Source organism: Sylvia atricapilla, chromosome 6 (assembly GCF_009819655.1).
Source record: "Sylvia atricapilla isolate bSylAtr1 chromosome 6, bSylAtr1.pri, whole genome shotgun sequence".
Lineage (NCBI taxonomy): Eukaryota > Metazoa > Chordata > Aves > Passeriformes > Sylviidae > Sylvia > Sylvia atricapilla.
The window spans coordinates 51,557,791-51,567,771 of NC_089145.1; the positions used below are offsets into that span (position 1 = coordinate 51,557,791).

The window sequence follows — 9,981 nt, forward strand, 5'->3', positions numbered from 1 at the left end:
TCTGTTGGCACAAACAGAAAATCAGCACTTCGTTCCACGCAGGTGAAACAACATTGCCTTGCTCAGCCCACTGTGCCTCACACCATGACTTGCAAGAGACAGATCTTGGTGTAAAAAAGCACAGAAGAATAAGCGCTTTGAGAGACAGACTTCAGCCACTGCCTGAGTCAGAGAACTAACTTGTCACATAATGATATGAAAATGTGGGGTAAAAAGTTGAGACCGTCCCTCCGCGAAGCTTCCAGCAGTGTCTGAGTCACCACAGGACATGAGAAAGCTGCCGGCAATGGCATGCAAAGCAGGCTGGATCTGAATTCTCCTGTTATGTAACTCCTACGTTAGCATCTTCTCTGTTCCATATATAAACCCAGAAAACATTAAAAAGCTGTTGCTGAAAGCAGTGCTTTTATTTATTCATTTGTAAGAGCCAAATGTGACTTAAAACATTAGATATTTTCCACACAAGCTTTAGTACAGGACCAGACACTTTCTTTGCTGGTATTGATGAGACCATTTATTTCTGGACTCATTAAAAGGATGTTTGCACCCCCTAGTGTATAAGAATTTGCAGGAAATCAGATTCTTCTAATAGCGTTAGCTAAATGAGGATGTTTAATATTAAATCATAGTAAAATCCCCCTGTTACAATCTTAAGCAACTTCAAGGGAAAGAATCACAAACTCAAAGATCATCTTAGGTGTAATCCCTCATGTCCCTGACCTCAACAACTGTAGGACCTGAAAATGAGTTCTACTGAGTTGGATTTTTATCTCACTGGAAGATATCAGGGATTTACAGTTCAAAAATGAGACTGCACTGAAACCAGAGAATTCAAATCCAGACCCACCTGAAACTCAGGGATGTTGCATGCAGCATCAGCCCATTACTGAGATAATGTCTGTAGCTGTGTTTCACTGAAGGACAGATTTCTTTAGATTGAGCTTTATTCCAGTTAACACTGGAAACTGTGAAAATGAGAGGCAGGTACTTGGAGAGCTGTTCTCCAAGAACTACTGCCCAAACTGTCACAGGTACGCAGACCTCTCAACTCTGACAGTGGCCCACATCCCACTGTTTGGAGCTAGGTCTTAAAACACTCTTGAAAAAATTCTTACAGACGTGGATTCCTTTCTTATTCTTCAGATGTGACTTAAGGTGTTAAACAAGGTAAAACCAGTCCCCAAGACGAACCTATTGTATTCCTCTTGCTGAGATCCAAAGTGGAAGTTCAGCTCCCTGTGTCCAACGTGAGTCTGGAACCCGAGCAAAGCCCAGGCACTCCTGGAACCAAACCAAACCCAAGTGCTGGCTCCTGGCTGTTGAGTGTGGAAAGGGAATGGTTTATGGGAGCACTTTCTGGTGGGACTTGCACTGACTTTGAAAGGTTCACTGTGTCACTCAGACTTCTGCAGCATGGTCTGATACATGCTGTTTGCTGACTGTCACTTGTGTGTGGGGGGGCTCTGATCTCACCAAACTACACGTTTTCAAGAATTCTCCTGCTCACTCCTTTGCTGAAAACAAGATTTCACTATTTCCCCTGAGGAGTCTGAAACCAAATCACTGCAGCCTTGGCAAGTGTCTGATAATCAGAAATATGATACTGCTAAGGAAAAAAAGCAGTCTGTTTTCATTATCGAAGTAGAATTAAATGTAAAAAGCAAACAAACTGTATAAATGATGAAAATTACATTAGATTTTTAGATTTACTTTCATTATCTAAGTAGTTTCCTATAATAAATGTATTCTAAAATATGACTTTCAGACAGTGGTATTTACTATATTAAAAAAACCTGATTTTATTTACTGTACTATGCTTGTTAGCTCTTCCAAGCCACTTTACTCTGGAATTTGAAATGAAATCTTTGGGCTTCCTTTCAAAGAAAAGAAACTTGGCTTTTTGTCAGAATAGTCACAGACTTTGTCAATAAGTTACAACCAAGATACTGCTAGGAGCTGTGATGATGACTTCTGTCAGATATCCTTTTCTTCCAAAGAATGGAGTCATCGTGATGTTATCGAAAAGTTCTTTGTGTCATTTGTGTAAATAAATAGCAATAATAACGTAATACATAAAAAAGATCCAGCATATCACTGTTAAGGGTCCCCAAAGAATTACATTTCAAGGTTCAGTAGTACCAGTGCAATATAAACCAGGAAAATGGGATAATAAGAACATGTTTTAAAAATTACATGAACAAAAAGAAAATTATAGTGGCATGTGCAGGTGCCAATTTTAAAAGCAACTCTCCACCCATATTTTGAAAATTAAATTGATCTACTTTAGAAGCTGGACTTGTTACTTGTAAATGCCTTTTTTTTAAATTATTATTATTAAAAGCCCAGATTTTTCCATACATATTGTTGTAGCCTTTCCTTTTCACTATCATTACTATATACTCAGTACTGTGATTTTTGTGGGACAAAATTCCAGCTGGAAAACTAGTGAAGTTCACAAACTCTTCATTGTAATTAAGAAAATGCTAACACCATGTGTCTCATTTCTAACAACAGAAAGAAAAAATATTTCCTTCTGCAGATTTCACTGAAGTTGGGATGCGATTTTACTTCTTGTTCCTGGCCCCTAATTCTTTCAGTGGCTCATGAATATAGGACTGGGGTTCCTGGTCACAGGACACAAAAATGTTGAGTCAGGCTGAGGTTCAGGTGTAGCTTGACTTGGATATTGCTGGTGATGCAAGAGATGCTGCTATTGATGATAAGCAAGTAGGAGCAGGAGACTGCTTGAAGTTTCAATGACTGGCCCAAGTGAACACTTGAATTCTTTTCCCACCTAAAACTGAGATGTTTTAGCTGGACAATGTGGTGGTATTGGTACAGAGTCTGTTACTGGGATATAGAGCTCCTAGGTTTCAACTAGAATAGCCCCAGGGCTCTAGATAAGCCACATAAAAGCACTGCAGATACAAATCAAGAAGAACTTTTATTACATATAAAAAGAAGTCTTGTGCAAGCCAGCAAAATCTGCCCATCACACCTGTCGTTTTTCACAGGAGGATGTCAACATAAAATGTAGGTAACGAAGTATGACACACAGCTTTCCAGGGATTCATCTGAAATCAACTGAAGGAATGGAAGATGTGATAATTCCCCTCCTCCAAATAGTGAAAATAACAGGAATTTGTAGCTATGGCATGGCTTGCCATGAAATATACTGGCTACATTGAAATTCCATATAAACTGAAATGGTCTTTCCTGGTCTTCCAATAATGCTTCATGTTTTTTACACAGGAATGTCAGAGTGAGTTTTCTCTACTCCTTATAACATTGCACTGTGTAAAATTAAAGTAGAGATGAGACAGATCCCTGAATTGATTACACATCCAGGATTGTCTGAGATCATACTCAAGATTTTGATGTTTTTTTCATTTTTAGGAAACCTCCATCCTATTTGTTGTTGGTGAGATGCTGAATTTCAGTTAATAACCCATTCTTGTATCTTTTGAGTATCTAATATGATATTTTATATGAATATTAGGATGTGTATGAATACTGTTCATATTTCCTGCTTCAGGAAGGCTGAAGGATCCAAACTTTGCAAAGATGCAAACACTTGGTCATATTTCCCACAGGCCTCATGCAGCTATTATTCCAAGAGGCATCATCTTAAAGTCTTGAAGAGAAAGCACTGTGGTTAATGCAGTTTGGCAAGTCAGTGTAATATTCACTGCATCACCTTAATGTGGTTTAATGGAATGAGAAGCATGCACTCTGTGTCAAGGAAAATTACCTGGTGACCCTTGCTGTAGCTTGATGCCCTTTTTTAACTGGATAGCTATGAAATGGTGTGGAAAATCTTATATGAACTCCACTCCCCCTGGCTCTGTCCCATAGGAAACTCATTTCCTATCAGCTTGTCTATGAAAAAAAAAAAAAATCTTGCTTTGGTGTTTTCATTTGCTACAGTATCACACAACAGAGCTCTCTGTTGAGCCTTCCTCCTGGCCTACCCCCCTGATGGAAAGATAAAACAATAATGGAAGTGAATACAGAAAAAAAAAATACAGGGACATGTAAAGGATACTTTTTTAATTAAGATGAGAAGCAAAGAGACTGTTGCAGTCCCTTTTTGCAAGAAGCAGTCTAAGTCTGCTCTAATGAAATTCCTTCTTTCCACAGAAAACAGATTTGCAGAGTGAACTTTTTAGATGTGTAATATAAGGGAACTCAATTTTACCCCCCCTCTGCATGAATAAATAGATTAATTGTGATTGAGAGCTGGAAAATGAATTTTACATTCTTGAAAGACACTGGGTGATGTCCAAATCCTCTGTTGATTCACTTTGGAAGAGCCATCTTGGTCTCCCAAGGACCTCAGCCCCAACCAAGGGATCAAATCAGCAAGCATTGTGCAGGGCAGATCATTTTATTCTTTGGCTCATCTGTATGACTGCCTGGAAGATTCCCAGTCAGTGCCAGCCCCAGTAAGAGCAAACACAGAGATGCAACCACCCAACTTATCATTTAAGAGCTGGTTCTTCCCTTGCTTTGGTGGGGAATGTAGGCACCTGGTTGGGGCAGATCTCTGGAGCCCCACATGCTGATGCTGCAAACTCATCCCTTTGGATTTCTGCCAGGAAATTTACTGGTCAGACATCTGCAGCAGGGCTCCAGCAGGACTCTTCTGCTTTGGTACCTCCCTTCCTGCGGGAAAGAGGCAGCTGGGTGCAATGTACTGGGGGAATGCAGTCACACACTGCTGCCTCCACCCACAGCCTTGTGCTGTGCTCCCAGCCCAAAGCCATGGTGAGCTCAGGAGCAGTCTGTGCTCCATGGCACAGGCACGGCTGCTGTGTGATTAGGTGTGACTAGACCTAGGCTCGAAGCTTTCAAAGCTGGAAAGCTGCATACTGGCACATCCGACACAATAAGGGCTAGCACGCCGCTCGTGCACAGGGATGCTATTTTTGCAGCATGTTGGACTCATTAGGTGGGAGTGTCAGTGCCTGAGAAAGGTGGAAAACAGTGAAGAGACAGGTCCTCGGTACCTCCCTTTGATGTCTCAAATAACATGAAAGGCAGCCTATGCCACTGTTCTGTTACAGTGACATTAAAAAAATCAAAAAAGAAATGGAAATCATCTACCATAGAGGACATCCCCGCAATTTGGCTGTGCTCCTGATCCACAAAGCTACTTTTCTGGATTCTCCCATTAGCCCAGCTGCAATATGTGCAGAGGCAGATTATGTATCAGGCCGAAATATTAACGTTCACAGCATTAATGCTTTGGAGCCTTTAAAAATGAAGAGCACTAACAGAAAAATCTTTTCAATCCTTTCATATAAAATCCCATCATTTTGAACTGACAAAAATAAATGCAGTGAACTTTCAGTGATATTGCACCATATAAAAAGGTTATTAAAAATGTATTTGAAGGACTAGCTTTGTCAATACTAATGCACTGAAGAAAGGGAGGGCTTCCCAGTTCAGGCACTGATGTACAGACTTAGTGAGGGAGTGATTACTGCAATAACAGATTCTGCTAGCTTTAAGTTAGACAGCATTTTTAGACTTCATATGCAAAGAATCGCCTTCAGTTATGAAAAGATGAGCTACTTAGTAATATTGAGGTGAAATAAGAATATGTGCTAAAAGAAATTCTACCAAGTAGATATTGGTTTGGCTCTGAAAATGTGTTTGAAAAATGGCGTGGAGAGATAAAACAGCAGTGTAGAGGAATAGAGGAGTACAGATAGGAATGTAAATGATTTATTGGTTTATTTGTTGATTCTTATTTCCACAGTAATCAAAAGGGGTTTTAGAGATGATCTGTACATTCCCTAAAGTGGTATGAACATAGCAACAAAGTGTCAGTGCATGAAAATTTTAAAGCACAAATGCCTCCAGTTTGAGAACCGGGTCCACTCTCTTATCTTGAATTCAGACACCTCCTACCTCGCCCCTCATTTTGGACTAAATAACTATTTGATCAAGATTCAGTATAACTACCATGGGGTTTTGGTGCCTGTCTCCCAAGACCAAATGAAAACCAGTCAATTTTGTTTCATTGATGTAAATGAGCCTAGAACAAAACAATAATAGAGAGAAAAACCCAGTATTTCAAACCTTTACATTCAGTCATTTAAGATGATTATAAGAGGGGTAAGAATTTACTTTTAATTATAATTGGGGGGGGGTGTGGTTCCAATAATGCTCCTTCTGAAGAATACAGAAAACACTCTACTCCTCCCAATGGTACATGCTGCCACTTCCAGTTTTGTTCTGCTCAGGTATCAAAACTGGTGCTTTTTGGTTTTGGCGTTTGAGGGAAGATGAACATCTTTGACTCCAGCAGTCAGTCCTTGATGATGGGAGAAGGTAAGTGCCAACTGCCTCAGCTGTGCTGACAGCTCTCACACAGGTTTTGTACAATCCTGTCTTTCTGAGCCTCAGCTCCTAAAGCAGCTGTGTTCTGTATTGTGTTCTTTTCAGTGCACAGTAGTCTCCTTTTCCCACGTTAACTGAATGAATGGAATGCCCATTAGTTCTTGAGGCCTGTATGTCTTAAGGATGCAAGGGCTTTAAATAATAAACCCAGTACAATTGTTCTTGTTCAAAGAAGGTCCCTTTGAACTATAGCTGGAATGTCTGGCAGCTCTTGCCTTAGTGGTGAAAGGTCCAACCCCATCAGGACCTAAAAACCCTTTCTGAAATCTTTCCTGTCTGTTCTGCCTTAGCAGTGATGTGAGGTAGCAGAAGAACACAGTGGTGATTTAAGACAACAGTATGGTAACATGTAACAAGTTTTCATAAAGGATATTTTTGGTTTGGTTTTGGACTTTTGGGGTGTTTGGGACTTTTTAAAAATAATGTATTAGTATGTTCTGGACTTCTGTGCATTGATGCACTTACATGACAGTCTCTAGTAAGGATTTCATTGACTTTTCCAAGTTCATAGATGGGCATGTGGTAACTCAGGCTGAGCATGAAAAGTGGCATGGGGGAAAACTGCATGGTCTTTTGCAAGACAATGGCATTTTTCTGTTTTCCAGGGTGTGACAACTAATCATGACAATATTATCTCAATAGCAAATAATCTGCAGACCTTTCGTTTGCTACAATGTAGCGTTCTTAAACTTCCACTGCATTACACACGTGCAATTAGGACACACGCCATCTATAAGAGCATTAAAGCTGCCACTGGCAGTCATCACAGTTTTGAAGACTGAAAAGTCTGCAACCTGGCTTAGTATCAAGTATATCTCAGAGGAGACACGCCCCTAAATTAACACAGCAAATAATGTATGATTAATACATACATCTGCAATTTTAACATGAGTATCTTTGTCATGATGACCAGAAATACAACTTAAGACTTTCTTGTTATTCGCAGAGTTAGTAGAGAATAGAGATGAAGTGCTTAGTGGATTTAAACACTTGATCTTCACTGAATATTTTCACACTTCAAATACACATGCATGTAATGAGTACCATTCAATGGAGAAAATGGACCTGCCCCCTGTTGTTCTGATGACTGTATCTACTATTCAGCTGCCGCATGGAGCTTTGTTTTATGAGTCAGCTATAATTTTTCAGTATTTATTTCAAATTCCACTGATGTAATTTATTAAAAACTACCAGGGGGGTTAATGTGAGAAGATACTTTGAAGGAAAAAATCTTTGGGCAGAAATCACATATTTATGCACCTAGTGCCCAGGATACTGCAGACCCTGATGCTGCTGTAGACTTAGAGGTTTATTTCCATAGTGTAACATTCTTTGTTCCAAGATTTTGCTATGCCAAGCCAGGTTTATGAGCTCTCCCACTGGATCCATTTCCCATCCACTGATCCAAGTCTGAATTCTATATAAAGAGATACCAGTACAGAATGAAGACAGGGCCCGGAATATAGCTTTCTGAAAGGCATATGACTGCAATAATTTTATCTGCCATGAAGTTTTGAAAAAAAAAAAAAATGTTCAGGCCATAAGCCTTAACAGACCTCTGCCTAATGTGTGCTGCTAGCAGTGATGACACCCAGCACCAGCACTGGGTACCAGCAGTACACTTAGACGGGTCCAAGACCATGACTGCCTTCCACCTTTTAGCTGTCCGCTGAAGTTTCTGTCAAAGTTGGTCTGCAGGCACCAGGTGAGAGAAATCCTCTCTAGAAATCTGCCTAGAAATCCTCTCTAGGGTCCACGCTCAGCACTTCAAGGGGTCACTCAACAAGTGATGCTCAGAGACCCCGGGGAACACCTTTGCCCCGCAGCAGCCTTGCTCAGACTTCCCAAGAACACCCAATTTCTGCATTAAAAAAAAACCCACTCTTTGTTACGACAGGTTTTTTTTTACTCCTAGCCGGTACAGATAAGGCTGTATGTCAGACATTGGCCCGTCTCCACATCGTATTTCTTCTCCGGTGCCTTTGCTGGCTCGGCGGACGCGCTCATTCCAGCAGCTTTATTTCCCGCTATGGCAGCGGGCCCAGGGACCCTCCTGCGGCCCGGGCTCTCCCACGGCTCCGCGGCGGCCGGGGAGCGCCGGGAGCGGGGCGGGGGCCTGCGGCGTGAGGGGACACACGGGGCGGGGGCCTGCGGCGTGAGGGGACACACGGGGCGGGCCCCCGGCGGGTTCCGGCAGTTTCCGCCGGCCGGGAGCGGCTCCCGGCGGGCCGCGGGCTCCCCCCGGCGGCGGCGGCGGCGAGGCCGCTGTGCAGGGCGGCCCCGCAGGGCCCGGCGCAGGGCGGGCCCGCCTGTGCCAGCCTCGGGGCGCCCGGCAGGGGGCGGCGCGGAGGGCTCAGACCGGTCGTTAGAGACAGCCGCAACACCACACGAACGGCGGCTCCATAGCTCAGTGGTTAGAGCACTGGTCTTGTAAACCAGGGGTCGCGAGTTCGATCCTCGCTGGGGCCTGAGGGTTTTGTTTTGGTAGTTTTTTTTCTTTCAGAGTGGCACAGCTTTTGGCTGCACCCCCGAGTAACGAGCCCGATTTTGGGTATTTTGGTGGTGGCGGACTAGAGCATGCGTGCAAGCTCCGGGGGCTTCCTGTTAAAGGAAACGCTTTGGAAACAAATGCGTTCTGTAAAACCTGAGTGTTAACATTACTAGCGGTCGCGAAATTAAACTCATGGTTCTGCTTCGTGCCGGCAGGAGGGGGAGCGAACAATAACCTCTTTGGGAAGCAGCGTGGGAATGGCTGAGTAAATATTTGCACAGCTCATGTCACAATTTCCCTGATGGCAGCTTTGGCAAAATGCTGTTAGGGGTTTAAAAGGAACAAATTGCCCCTGAGTGGAGAATAAGCTGGACAGGATTATCTGAATCTTCACAGCTTGTCAGGCAAACCAGGCTGTTTGGTTTAGTCCTGTGCTGGAGGCTGGACAGCGGAGGTGCAATGATTTTTTGCCCCTTTCCCCCTCCCCTTTTAGGATATAGGAAGAGCTAGAAAGCTCCACACAAATCGCCTTGAGCACAACACTTCAAAGATACGCATTTGGATTTTTTTTCAGAAACGCTGTCAGCAGGGTGTTTGGTTTCCAGCACCGCAACACCACATCACTGGTTACGGCCATCACGGAGGGGAATTACTGCGCTGAGGGGAAGGCGCAGGCCGCAGCCCCGGCGCTCGGCGCATGCGCGCACCCCGCACAGGCAGCGGCCCCAGCGCTCCGGGGCTGGCGCCAGGACGCGTGGGCTGCCTCGGAGCGCTGCTATACCCTCACAGCTCCTACCACAGCTTCTCCCCAGCCTCCTTCCTCAGCTGAGCAGAGATCAAAGCTGGGAGGATAGGATGCATGCGGCTGGGGAAGTTGCCATTACCGTGGTGAGAGGAGGCAAAGGGCTGACAGGCTTTTTCTTTTCTCCCTTATGATTAAAGTTGTGTTAATGCCACGAGGCATACATTTGAATTTGCAGTGCTTTGGGGTACTTACACATGAGGAGGATACACTGCCTCCCCACCCCATCTGTGAAAACAGTGCTTGATCCTAATCTCAGTTTTACCACCTACCATCCTAC

General features: G+C 43.4%; 1 non-coding gene across 1 annotated transcript; it reads left to right on the forward strand.

The window, feature by feature from the left end:
* The first annotated feature begins 8,804 nt into the window (after positions 1 to 8,804).
* TRNAT-UGU (transfer RNA threonine (anticodon UGU)) lies at positions 8,805 to 8,877 on the forward strand. Its single transcript has one exon. It is a non-coding gene; the product is annotated as a tRNA-Thr (tRNA).
* The last annotated feature ends 1,104 nt before the right edge of the window (positions 8,878 to 9,981 follow it).